Source organism: Gorilla gorilla, chromosome X, assembly GCF_029281585.2.
Source record: "Gorilla gorilla gorilla isolate KB3781 chromosome X, NHGRI_mGorGor1-v2.1_pri, whole genome shotgun sequence".
Classification (NCBI taxonomy): Eukaryota; Metazoa; Chordata; class Mammalia; order Primates; family Hominidae; genus Gorilla; species Gorilla gorilla.
Genome location: NC_073247.2, coordinates 167,814,369 through 167,828,675, shown reverse-complemented (window position 1 = coordinate 167,828,675; position 14,307 = coordinate 167,814,369). Strand labels below are relative to the sequence as shown.

Below are 14,307 nucleotides of genomic sequence, written 5' to 3'. Positions count from 1 at the left end.
AAAGTAATCTGAAAAACTATAAAATAGAGATATGTGAGGTTCACACAGCAGAGTCCTCTGGAAGCTCTGAGGGACTCTGAAATGTGAATATACACAGCAAGAAAGCACCCCTGCCTCACTAGCATCCACATGTGGAAGACGGGGCCTGAGCACAGCCACTGGCCAACATTTAGTCCTTAATGTGGAAGCACGGGAGACTACTCATGAGAATCCACTGCCTATGCTTCACTCTCTTATCCATAAAGCCCCATCGCCATGACAATAATAGCTAACTTCATTGAACGCATACTGTGGACTGGCACTGCTCTAAGCACTATATATATATATATATATATAACCTAATTTAATCCTCAGTACGAGACCCCGTGTTATGGTTTGAATGTTTATCCCCTTCAAAAATTCTGTTGAAACTTCATCCCTAGTGTGGCAGTATCGAGAGGTAGGGGCTTTAAGAAGGGATTTGGTCATGAGGACTCTGACCTCATGAATGGATTAACTCATTCATGGATTAGTGGATTAACGAGTTACCATGGGAGTGGGTCTGGTGGCTTTATAAGAGGAGGAAGAGATACCTGAGCTAGCATGTCCAGCCCCCTCACTCCCTGTACTACCTTGGGACTCTGCAGAGTCCTCGACAGTAAGAAGGCTCTCACCTGTTATGCCCCTGGACCTTGGACTTGTCAGCCTCCATAACTGTAAGAAATGAATTCCTTTTCTTCATAAATTACCAAGTTTCAGGTATTCTGTTATAAGAAACCAAAAATAGACTAAGACACCCTGAGAAGTTAGGTAAACAGCCCAAGGTCATAAAGTCAGAAGGCAGAGGAGTTAGAATTCAACCCCAGGTAGTCTGAATGCAGAGGCCAATAAAGGTCAGCGAGTTCCATGTCCCACTTCGTACATGAGCTCATTTGAGTACACTGGCAGACATAAATGCTTGCTTTTCTTAAACTACATTCCCTGTCTCTCCCTCCCACCCCAAAATATAGGTAGTAGAATCTGTGTGAGACAATCTTTATGAACAATGTCATCATGATTTAAAAACACTCCCCAGCTCTATCCTTGAGATTCACGCTGAAGCCACGGACCTCCCTGAATCTAGCAGAACACCTTACACAGAGAATATTAACACATTTTGTTGGCAGTGAAGTTTGCTAAAGGAAAAGGGAACATGGAAGGGAAGATGAGCTCCATCAGGAATATCCAGTACCATGCAGTGTGCTTGGCACACAAAAGGGGCTTAAAAAGGTTTTTTGGAAAATGGAAATGTGAGAGGTAGGCAAGGTGGGGAGGAAGGGAAGATAAGAAAAGAAGGAAGGAAGGAAGGAGGGAGAAGGGAAGGAGAAGCAAAGGGAAGGAGGGAGGAATAGAGATGGAGGGAAAGGGTGGGAAGGAGGAAGAAAGGGATGAAGAGGAGAGGATGAGAAAGAAGGACAGATGACTACTTGAGCACAGGCAAAGGTCAGAGGCAAGAACCACTGCTCCAATTTGAATACCACTGTCAGTTATTAGTGAGTCTCAGAGTATTTGCAGGGGGAGGAGGAGGTAAAAAGAAGGTCCTGAATTCCCCCTCCAGAACTGCACCCCAATGGACTCACCTAGATCATACCCCTTTGCCATCAATTGGGTCCTAATTACTGCAGTTACTCTTTCTGGAAGGAAAAAAGAAAGATCTCGCTTTGGAGGACAAATGTATCCATTCTTAGTCATTTAGTTTGGGAAGGAATGACCCTCCTCCTAGCTCTACCTAATGAGGGGAAGGAGGCTTAAGACTGTCAGTCTATCCCATCGTCTATAGCCCCAGAGAATCAATGAGTCAGAGAAAGTACAAACCCCAACCAAAGTCAAGACTTGAGTTGATGTTTTCAGTTTCTTCTTGGAAAGAAAAGCTTTGTCTTCCACCTTCATAGACAAGCTGGTGTAAGAGCATGGGGTCTAGAAATCCTGCAGACACTTGCTATCTGGACCAGACAGTCAGAGGCTCAGAGCCTAGGGATAAGAGTGATACCATCTAAGGCAAAGCAGACAAGAGGGAATACTAGGTCAAATGGTAATATCATGTGAGCTGCTGGATCACAGTTCACCTGAGGCCAATCTACTTCAGTTATGTGGGCCAACACATTCCTTTTGCTATTTAGCTAGTTTCAGCTAGTTTTCTCTAATTTGCTGCACAAAGATCCCAAGTGATACGATCTCTCTGTGAGTCCTGGTGGATCTTGCATTCTTAAATACAGGCATCAACCTACAAGGAGTTTTCCCTCATGCCAGAATATAAACCACCAATGCCATCAGGGACTCTAAAAGAACTTGGAACTCCAAATGACAAATTTAATCGTCAGGCAGCAACTTGATCAGAGATGAGATGACTGGATTCCCAGGTCTGGATTCCGCCCTCACCTGTGTAGGGCATATAGATAGGGCTGACAAGATTTGTTTTCATTTTTTCCTAGGCTCGGGCATCTCATATCCAACTGCTAACACATTATTTACTAGAGGATCTCATTGTACTTAATCGATATCTTTTATGTTTCTGGTCATCAGTGTTGTCTATCTCAGATTTAAAACTTAGGCTGGGTGCAGTAGCTCACACCTCTAATCCCAGCACTTTGGGAGGCCAAGGTGGGTGGATCACTTGAGGCCAGGAGTTAAAAACCAGCCTGGCCAACATGGCAAAACCCTGTCTCTAGTAAAAATACAAAAAAATTAGCCAGGCATTTTGTCACATGCCTATAATCCCAGCTACTCGGGAGGCTGAGGCATGAGAATTGCTTGAACCTAGGAGGCAGAGGTTGCAGTGAGCCGAGACTGCACCACTGCACTCCAGCCTGGGCAACACAGCAAGACTTCATCTCCAAAACAAAACAAAACAAAACAAAACAAAACAAAACAAAACAACCTCTAGAAGGAATCATACCTGCTTAACCCACTTTACCCAGAATATAAGGGAGAAAAGCTGCTGAAGCCTAATAAATACTTTTTAATGCAGCTGCTGCTGATGATCTTCAAGCAGATCCTGAGGCAAAGATGTAAATTTCCAGCCTTACCTTGAACTACGGTCAACATTTTCCTGGAAGTCTTAAGTTAAAGCCAGGACTGCTTCTTTCAGAGTTTTACTAAACAGTAGTGATATTCAACGTCAAAATTACAGACGTATTGGGTTGAAATTAATTCTGCTTATCTGATGTTATCTACCACCTTGGGGGTAATACAGGTCTCTCTCCCTACCCCCACCCCTACCCCCACACCAACCCACACGAATGACTTTCACTCAGAGTATAATCAGAACTTTTCCTGCCCTCACAAATAAGGAATAGTGAAGAGATTATGAGGCTTGAGCCAGATAATCTGGTACCAATATTGACTAATTTATTCTGTGTGACCTTGGGCAATTACTTAACATCTCATTATCATATTTTTCTGTAAATACAATGTCAATAATAGTGCCTGCCTCAAATACTTCTGAAGGTTTGTATGACAATCAAACAACATACTATATAACATAGTGGTCCCCAACCTTTTTGGCACCAGGGACCGGTTTCGTGGAAGACAATTTTTCCACAGACTGGGGGAGAGGGATGATTTGGGGATGATTCGAGAACATTCCATTTATTGTGCACTTTATTTCTATTATTATTACGTTGTAATATATACTGAAATAATTATACAACACACCATAATGTAGAATCAGTGGGAGCCCTGAGCTTGTTTTCCTGAAACTAGATGGTTCCCATCTGGAGATGATGGGAGACAGTGACAGATCATCAGGCATTAGATTCTCATAAGGAGCATGCAACCTAGACTCCTCACATGCACAGTTCACAGTAGGATTTGCTCTCCTATGAGAATCTAATGCTGCCACCGATCTGACAGGAGGTGGCACTCATGCAGTAATGCTCACTCACCTGCTATGTGGCCTGGGGTTGGGGATCTCTGCTGTAATAGAGTTCACTTGTAAATAAAAATGCTTTCCTGAGCACACAAAACTTTCAGGCAGCATCTTGATTCACCCTGCACATCTGTCTTAGATACTATCTTTCCCTCAGCATGACAGGTAAAGTGAAATCAGTGATATTTAGCAAGCATTTAAGCAGTATTTCAATAGACCCAGCTCAACACTACCCTAGAAAGTTGAAGCTGAAATCCATTTTAAAACTTTTTTGGTGGGGAGAGCTACAAAATACATTTTGAAATATAAATATAAATATAAATATAAATATAAAGCACACACAAGAACTGCAATGCTCTTTCACTCCAGAAGTACCTTCAGGCCTAAGATGACTTAACATTATCCTCCTTCATTTTAAAACGTTGTCAAGCACCAAACTTCTCTGGTGGCTTGACAGAGCATATGATTGAGAGTTAGGCCGGGCTAAACTACCTTCCTTATATCTTTTATATCACCAATAAATTTGACTAATGACTGATATCTGAGAACCTCCAACTGTGTAAGTTATGTCTTTAGACAAGATTGCAGGCCATATATTTATGTCCTGGTTCAAACAAAAAGGAAAGCAGTAAACAGTGATTCCAGAGACAATTCAACTCACCTGAACCTAACCAATGTTTACTGGTGGTCTAGTAAATACAAACCTCTATGCTGGGAACTAGAGTCATTCAAAGAGAGCAATGATTCTTGCCCCTAGTCAGAAAAGAAGTTCCAAGAGAGATGCTTTGTTTTATTTTTAAATAAGTAGAGTTTGATTATTTTTATCACCTTTATCAAGGTATAGTTTATATAAAATAAAATTCATTACTTCTTTTTTTATTTTTTTGAGAAGGAGTCTCACTCTGTCACCCAGGCTGGAGTGCAGTGGCAGGATCTCAGCTCACTGCAAGTTCTGCCTCCTAGCTTTAAGCGATTCTCATGCCTCAGCCTCCCAAGTAGCTGGGATTACAAGCCTGAGCCACCACACCCAGCTAATTTTTGCATTTTTAGTAGAGACAGGGGCTTCGCCATGTTAGCCAGGCTGGTCTTGAACTCCTGACCTCAAGTGATCCTCCTGCCTCAGCCTCCCAAAGTGCTGGGATTACAGGCGTGAGCCACCGCGCCCAGCCAAAATTCATCACTTCTAAGTGTACGGTTTCATGAGCCTTGACAAATACACACACACACACACACACACACACACACATATATATATAGCTGTGTAACTACCACTGTAATCAAGATATGGAACATTTTTATCAGCTCAAAACATATACCTCATGCCTCTTTGCAGTAATCAATGGGATTTATTTTTAAATTGAATAAATATTTTAAGTCACAAGGAATAAAAGAGAGAGGTTATTTAACCAAATGTAGCCTCGGAAGACCAAAATTGAGATTACAAAGGCAGGCCATGAAGTTAATGTTCCCGTTGGAGAACAACAGCACGCCACATGTTCGAGACTGGGTGGCACTGAGACTGGATGGCATTGAAACCCCAGTTTAAAGTAGCCTTGAATCCCTAATCAGACAGGGTGATTCTAAGGAGCTTCTTTCAGTATTGGATCCATCCACCACTGGTCAAAGTGACTTGTTTAGACCAAGAAGGGCCACATCGGTGGGAGGGCTGAAAATAGGCTGCTGGACACCCTAAATAATGACAATGCCCTTCCCGAGACAGAATCTGAGTATCAAAGAGTCCTCACAAATACAGCAGATAAAAGAGAGCTGACTTCCAAAAAAGGTTCGTCTTTCAGTTCTCATGGGAGAGTGATGACGACTATATATTTTAGCACTTGGGTTACTTAACATTCACCTAAGTGTTTTTCTGACTAACTCAGATAGCAGAAACCCAAGATGGCTCAGAAAAATTGAATAAAAGATGATGCATCCAGCATTTCCAAGAGGATTTAGCCACTATCTCCAAATCTCCTACAGTTTATAGTCTTAAGTGTTAACAATTTATTCCTCTCACTCCAGCCAGTTAATACATAAATGCTTTTTACTAACTACAGGCCTGAGATCACTTTCCCATTAGACACCAACTCTTAGAAACACACAATTACAGACTTGAACCAGTCTCAGCATCCTTTCCAGTAGGTCAACACACAAACCATAAAGGAAGGCCACCTTATGCGTCTTGTAAATGCCTTGGTAATGAATCCAGTCCTCATTCAATTTGCCAGGGCAGGGAATAAACAACCTTGCGCTTAAGTTCAGGCTGTGGGGAGTTTTTCATTATCGACTAGGAAATAACTACAATGTAGTTGCTTCCTTTCATCTCACATTGATTAAGCTGTATTTGCTAAGAGCGTCAGTACCCACATATCATTACTAAAAATCCAACTCATTACAAACTCACCTAAATGTAAATGAAAACCACAAATCAGGCATAGTTTTATTATATCCAAAGGAGATTGGGTCATTATGCACCATTCATTTTCTTCTTATTAGTCGGGTATATTTTTCTTTGCAATCAACAGATAGTATCACCAGATGTCTCTCTGTACCAAAGTCAAAAGAAGCATGTTGATAGCTCATAGTAGATAACTTTTTGAAATATCTGTTGGGGTGGAGGGAACATGGTATCAAAGGACTTACTGAGAAGGAGATGCTTGACTCAAGCCATAAAAGATAAAGAAGAACAAAGTGGAATGAGGTGGGGCAAAGGGAATACATTTCAGGGACAGAAGTGCATGCAAAGGCACAGAAATGTGAGGGCATCGAATTTGGGGAACTGTAAGCAGCATGACATGTTTAGAGTGTAGGATAAGAATGTCTGCAGGAGTGAAGTGTTCATAATCAGGAGATTATGCATGTTCTATAATCAGGAGATTATGCATGTTGTATAATCAGGAGACGGAATCTCCTGCAGGCATTCAAAGCCCACCAACCCATTTTAAACAAGGGAAGAAAATGCACTACTTTCTGCTTTAGAACAACTGCCCTTGGGACAGTACAGAAGAGGAAATGAAGAAGAGGAAGTCTAGAGGAAGTGGGAACAGTTTATTGACTATTACAATAGTCCAAGCAAAAGATAATGAGAATGTAAAGTAGGAAAGGAAAAGTAGGAATGGAGAAGAAATAATGATTTAAAAACATTTAAGGGATCCTTCTAACAAAACCCAGTGATTAGTGGTACATCTGGAATGAGGGATTATTCCAAGGTTTATTATTTAGATAATAGGTGACTCATGCAGAGACTAAACACAGGAAAAACAATTTTCAGGAAAAATTAGAAAAGTTGCTATTTATACATGTTAAATTTGAGTTGTCTATAACAGATCTGTCTACTGATATCAATTTGGCTATCGAACTCAGGAGTAAAATTTTGTCTAAAGATAAAAGATGAAAATTAGAAGTGCCTAAAACTGACAACGGGTCTAGTATCTAGATCATCCAAGGAACTTCTGCAAATTCATCAGACTAAAAAGAAGAACCCTAAATAGAAAAAAAAATGGTCAAAGGACAGGAATAGGCAATTAATAGAAAAGGAAACTCCCAAATTTCTCAAGCATATGAAGAGATGCTTAAGCTCATTAGTAATGTGAGACATGAAAAATTAAAATTGCAATGGTATGTTACTCTCTATCTAGTCTACTGGATAAAAATTAGAAAGTTAGACAACATGAAGTGTTGGCCTGGATTTGAAGATGCAGGAACTTAGAGACTGGCTGGAGAAGCAGGCAAGAGATGGGCATTCTGGAGTGCAATCTGACAGTATTTGGTTAAAATTGACTAAATTAAGTATAGACACCCCCTCTGGCCCAATAATTCTGCTTCTGAATACACGTGTTGAACAGATTCTCACACATATCCACAGGGTGCCTGTGCAGCAGTATTCACTGTGATAGGAAGTGAGAAGCAGTCTGAGTGTTCATTGCTGAGGGAATCAAGGGCAAAATATCATGGATGCACTCATGGACAAATAAGCAGCAGTTTGAAGCAACACCCTAGATGGATGTACAGCCATCAAGAGGATCTTAAAGTGTGGTCTTTAGTGGAAAAAAAGGTAAGAAATCAAATACAATCTCTTATATAGTACTAGTCACATTAAGTAAAAATATATGCAAAAAACATATACACAAAACCCAATAAACACATTTTTTATGGTTGTCTATGGTGGGGCAGTCAAACAGACAGAAAAGAAATGCATTATCATTTTTAAAGTAATAAGAAATGAGCCTTCAATCAGACCAATTATTAAAGGATTGTTCAATGATGAGTATGATTAACTCAACTCTCTATGCCTGAAGTCCAAAAAAGAGGGAAGAGGGTGAGACTAGGAGATAAGCAAGTAGAAATAAGCAAAAAGATGGGCCATTGTGCCATTTATGCTGGTGGCTTTTTGTCCCCTTCTACCCCGAAGTCCCCACTTCATCAAATGCCCTGTTCTCTTCCCCAGGAGGCAGAACTCCATAGGCTGCCCTCTGGCTTCCAGTGCGGTTTGGTTATAGGAGGCACCAGCAGGAGGTTGGAGGGTGAGAAGAGACAAGTTGGGGCATTTCTCCCCCCTGCCAAGTTCAGCTCTTGTCTGACCACCCACTTTTCACAACTCCAGACCTCACTAGGCTGTGGTCACCCTGACCTCTCCCCTGGACCCTTCTTAGTCCTAGGGGTGTTAACAGCTTCCTGCTATTGCTGATGCTAAGGTACCTCCCCATTCCTTCTTGTGTTTTTTGGTTTCCTTAACCTCATCCATTCCTTAGACCAGGTTATTAAGTTACAATTACTAAATTCTCTTTAGTAAGACCTTTTTGAGGGTGCCATCTCTTTCCTGCCTTGATCCTAACTGAATCAGCTATACAGAGTTTCAGGGCAATAACTTACAGGATAAAGGGCTTTCTTCTTTTTTTCTTTTATGTTAATATAGGTTACATTTGAACATATTTATCTGCTAAAGCAAAATAATTCCCATCATTCTATAGCAGAAGCAATGTATGGGAGACTGAGTAATTACATATGAGCTCACATCACTATCTCTTCCACCACTGTCATCCATCATGACTGATCTGGGAGATGAAACAGCACAGATCTAAAGGACGTGGTAAGAATCGAGATCACCAGAGATCAGTAGATACTTGCATACTTGCAGGATTAACACTGTCTGGATTCCAACGATCAGCTGAGTATGTTCAAGATAAAGCTATAGTACATATTTTAGATTGGGGATTGGCAACAAATAGCTGTAGACTACCTTCTGAGGAATAAGTGTTTTCACATGTGTGGGTGTCATTTCTAATCCCAGCATCACAGTCAGGTCCAGATACCTGTTTCTGATCTTTGGTCCTATGCCTAATCTCCTCCAAGAGTCCTTCCCTGGATCTCCTATCTAAGCAAGATGCTCGATGCCCACCAATGAGTACTGCACCAAGTTCATTTCCACTAGCCTGTGTTACAATTTGTGTTTCTGTATGTTTCCCTTACTTGTTATTCTTTGTCTTCCCCATTAGACTGAAAGCACCGCCATGGGGACCATGTCTAGGACATAGGAGGTCCTTAATAAATATTTCTTGAGTGGATAAATGGTGAACCATAAGGGTGGCATAAGAGCAAATAGAGGGTAGATGAGCACTAATCCATTTACCACCCTGTTTATGGGTGGTGGACCTTGGATGGCCTTTTTCATAGTCAAAACATACTTTTTAGATCTGGCTTCTTGGGATGTATTCAAGGATGCTAGCCGTGTTTGAGACTGTAAATATGTCTAGTGAATAGGGCTTCAGGCTGTGTGTGTTTGCCTTGTTTTGCACAGAATTCGGCACAGCCCCAAGCGCAGATGGGTGCTTCATAAATATTGTTGAAGGATGATGACACAAAGGATTATTTAATACCTCTACACGGGGTGGAGACGGACCTCAGGCCACAAACATACTTTCAATGTGTTTTACTTCTGAAATCATTTGAACCAAAATGTTTCAGCAACACAGATTCATCTGCAACCACAAATCAGACACATTCAGAATGACAAAGCCCCAAAAGAATGCCATTTTCAAGGCTGAAACGGTATTATTCTGGGCTAAATGGAATCCTTGTTTTAGTGACACTGTAAGAGTAGAAATTAAAGACACTGAAAATCTTCCCTTGGGGAACCACAATTATCTGTGAACAATGAAAGTTTCTCTGAATAATTCATCAGCCTCAAGGGTACAGGCCTCCCCTTATTCTGGAATCCCAGGAGTTTAGGCAAGTGTGTCATTTAATGGATCTCAACTGTGTCCTCAGTTGTTATTATTCTAGGGCCTGGCATTTATGGGCACATTCCTATAATTTTACTAATTAAAGAAAAAATAAGCTATATGGGAAACCACTGTCAAGGTCGAAATTTTGAAGCTGCATTGATTTTACCTAGGAATAAAGAAGCTTATAAAGTGTCCATCATGAGAATCCACCTGGGACCTACAGATCAAATACCCAGAACAAATCACCACGTCAGAGCCCCACAGAATTCTGATTCCCAACCAGCAAGCATGAATAATCCTTTTAAATGGTCACTTACATATCAGAACAGGTCCTTTGTGAAATGTCTAAGCAAGGCCTCTGGTTTCTGACTGAAACAGAGATTTATTGAGAAGGAGGGGTAAAGTGAAATCAAGAAATGCTGGGAAATTTCCACAAGAAACAAGGACAAATGGTTTTTGTTGTCAGAGTAAAACCAGCCTCCCCTAGCCATGGTTTGGAAAGTTATTTGCTAGCCCACAGGGGACAATGTTCTCAACTGGTTTATCAGGGACCCTTTTGATCCAATTATACTTATTGGGCAGATACAGTAGTACCCTATTATCAGAAGACCTAGTTTCAAATCCTGAGTCAATTTCTAATTCACTGTGTGACCTTGTACAAGTCACTTAAGCTCTCTGATCATTGGTTCAACATCTTTAATATGAGGAGAGTAATGCCTATCTCAATTACCTCATAAAATTATTGCAAAGATCAAGTGAGTTGATATGTTACAAATTATTTCTAAATTATAAGATTCTGTATAAGTGGAAGGGTTAAATATACTCCCATATTATTTAATACCCTACATATCACTCAGGATCCTATATGACTCTGAGTTCTCAATTTCTAGAAATGGTCCCATTTTTGCTTTGTTCCCTACAATTCTACGGAGTCTTTTTTTTTTTAAAGGAAGGGTGTAGGCAAAGGTAAATGGGAGAAAACATGGAATCACATACCACTCTTTGGTGCTGCTAGGCAAGAATTTTAAACTGAGTTTAGTTCACCATCATGGACTTAAGGTCCATATCACCTCAGGGAGACAAGTAGAGTGGGAGGCATCCAAAAGGTAGGTGATTCTTCTCCCCTCTAGTGAAGAATACAAGGTCAATTTACAAAAAAGCACCAGCAGCAAATAATTGGAAAATTAAATTCATAAAACATTTATAATAGCATCAAAATAAAGAAAATACTCAGAAATAAATTTAACAAAAATTGTATAAGATCTCTACATTAAAAATTATGAAATACATGTAAGAGAAATTAAAGAAAACCTAAATAGAGAGATATACCACATTCATGGATTGGAAGATTCAAGATTATTAAAATACTATTCTCCCCAAATGGCTCTATAGATTCAACATAATCCCAATCAAAATCCCAGTAGGCTTTGGTAGAAATTGAGATGTTGGTTCTAAAATGAAATAAAATGCAGAGGACCTAGAATATATAATTTCCCTTTAATTTGACAAAAAAGAAAAACATGTTGGGAAGCTCACCTAATTTCAGTGTAATATTTACATACGAATCAACAAATGGATCAGTGGTATAGAATAGAGAATCCTGAAATAGATCTACATATATATGGTCAACAGATTTTTAATAATGGTGCCAAGGCTATTCAGGGGAAAGAAAATTCTTTTTTAAAAATGGGATTGGAAAAACTGGATAAGGGAAATAAGTGAACCTCGACCCCTACCTTATACCGTGCTCAAAAATTAATTCAAAATCATTCTAGACATAAATGTAAAAGTTGAAACTGCAATGACTCTAGAAGAAAATATAGAGAAAATATCTCTCTGACCTTGGAGGAAGCAAAAATTTCTTGTAGTTGACAAAGACATATATAATAATCATATAATCCATTAATTATAAGAAAAATAAACTAGACTTCATCAAAATTTAAAACTTCTGCTCATCAAAAGATACTAATAAGAAGATTAAAAGTAGCCAGGTTCAGTGGCTCATGCCCATAATCCCAGCACTTTGGGAGGCTGAAGCAGGGGGATCACTTCAGGCCGGGAATTTGAGACCAGCCTAGGCAACATAGCAAGATCTCATTTCTACAAAAAATGTTTTTAAAATTAACTGGGTATGATGGCGCATGTGTAGTCCTAGCTACTCAGGAGGCTGAGTTGGGAGGATTGCTTGAGCCCAGCAGTTGAAGGTTACAGTGAACTATGATCGTACCACTGCACTCCAGCCTGGGCAACAGAGTGAGACCCTTTCTCTAAAATAAACAAATAAATAATTTTTATGTCATCTGAAACTAAGATCATACTGAAATTTTCCCTCAGTGTCTCCAGAATGTCTTTTTTGAATGGTTTGCCCAATGTAGTATCTCATTTAGAACCACGTGTTATGGCCCTTCAGTATCTTTTTGTTGTTGTTGTTGTTGAGACAGAGTTTCACTCTTGTTCTCTTGTTGCCCAGGCTGGAGTGCAATGGCATGGTATCGGCTCACTGCAACCTCTGTCTCCTGGGTTCAAGCGATTTTCCTGCCTCAGCCTCCCAAGTAGCTGGGATTACAGGCATGCGTCATCATACCTAGCTAATTTGTCCCATAGAATCTCATCTTCTGGATTTTGTGGCTATTTTTTCATGGTGTTGATTCATTCATAAGGTAAAATTTATATACAGTGAAATGCATCTTATGGGTACAATTCAATGAGTTTTGAAAAGTGTGCACATCCATGTAACCACCACCCAGATTAAGACACAGAACATTCCCGTCACCTCAGAATGTTTCCCGGTGCCTTCTTCCTACCCCTCATACAGTAACATTGTAATAATTTCTATTGCCACATATATGTTTACCTGTTCTGAAACTTCACAGAAATGGAATTATATATTATGTATTTGTTTGTTACTGGCTTTTTATCATTTAATTTTTTTTTATTCATCCACACCCACTGCACGTGTCAGTATTTCATTCCTTCTTGTTATTGTGTAGTATACGAATATACAAATATATCACAATTTATTTTTGCAATCTCCTGTTGATGGACATTTGTATTGTTTCCAGTTATTAGCTATTATGAATCATGCAACTATGTATATTATTATACAGGTCTTTTGTGGACACATCTCCATTATTTTTGGGTAAATATTTAGGAATGGAATGTTGGTCAGCTGTAGGCTCCATTTTACAAGAAACTGCCAAACTGTCTTCCATTCTACACTTTTGTTTGCAATGTATGAAAGTTCTGGTTGCTTCCTATCCTAATCAACTTTTGGTGTGGGACTACAGGAACATGCCACTACACCTGGTTGATTAAAGAAAATTTTTTGTAGAGACAGGGTTTTGCTCTATTGCCCAGGCTGGTCTTGAATTCCTGGCCTCAAGTGATCCTCCCACCTCAGCCACTCAAAGCTCTAGGATTACAGGTGTGAGTCGCCACGCCCAGCCAAAATTTATTAATTGGTAGTTGGCAATTGTGGATGGAAAAGAAAAAGCAGGTTACAAGCAATGTACTTTTTGATGTCTTTGGTATTATCACAGGCAAATAAACTATATATGTATATATATTATGTATATTATATTATGTATTTTAATTATATGTGTATAACGTATATGTATATAAAGAGATACAGTAAGGAATATAAGTTTTTCTATTAACATAGGTAACCCAAGGTAGGGGATATGATGTTTACATTCTCTTATTTGTGTTTTCTAACTTTCCACCAGGCACATACACTGTTTCTATAATAACACGTGCTGGTTGAAAATGTCAGACTCTGAAATTCAATGTTTTATAATATAGGGTGATAGACAAGAGGGATGGATAGAGCAAGAAGAATGAAACCTAATAGGGTTAGTTAGAGCCCTACTGAGTGAACCTCTTGTTGGGTATTTTCCATGCACTGTCTCGTTTCATTCTTACAATAAACCTATGAAGTATCATTTTTCTATTTGTACAGCACTAATAAGGCTATGTTAGCATTTGAACATAATATAATCTGACCTCAAAACCCATGCTTTTTTTCCCTCACTTATACATACATACTTTCAGGTTAATAAGTTCTGTTGCTAAATATTTATGTAGTATTTACTATGTACCAGGCACCATGTTAAATGTTCTACATGAAGCACCTCATTTGTACTTCATGACAATCCATATAAAGATACCACTATTATTGTCCACATTTTACAGATAAGAAAA

The 14,307-nt window shown here is 39.5% G+C and overlaps 1 long non-coding RNA gene across 1 annotated transcript; it reads left to right on the top strand.

The window, feature by feature from the left end:
* Positions 1–7,748: 7,748 nt before the first annotated feature.
* Positions 7,749–14,036, top strand: LOC115932822 (uncharacterized). Its single transcript, XR_004068964.2, has 3 exons — positions 7,749–7,937; positions 8,854–8,972; positions 12,578–14,036. It is a non-coding gene; the product is annotated as an uncharacterized lncRNA (long non-coding RNA).
* Positions 14,037–14,307: the final 271 nt, after the last annotated feature.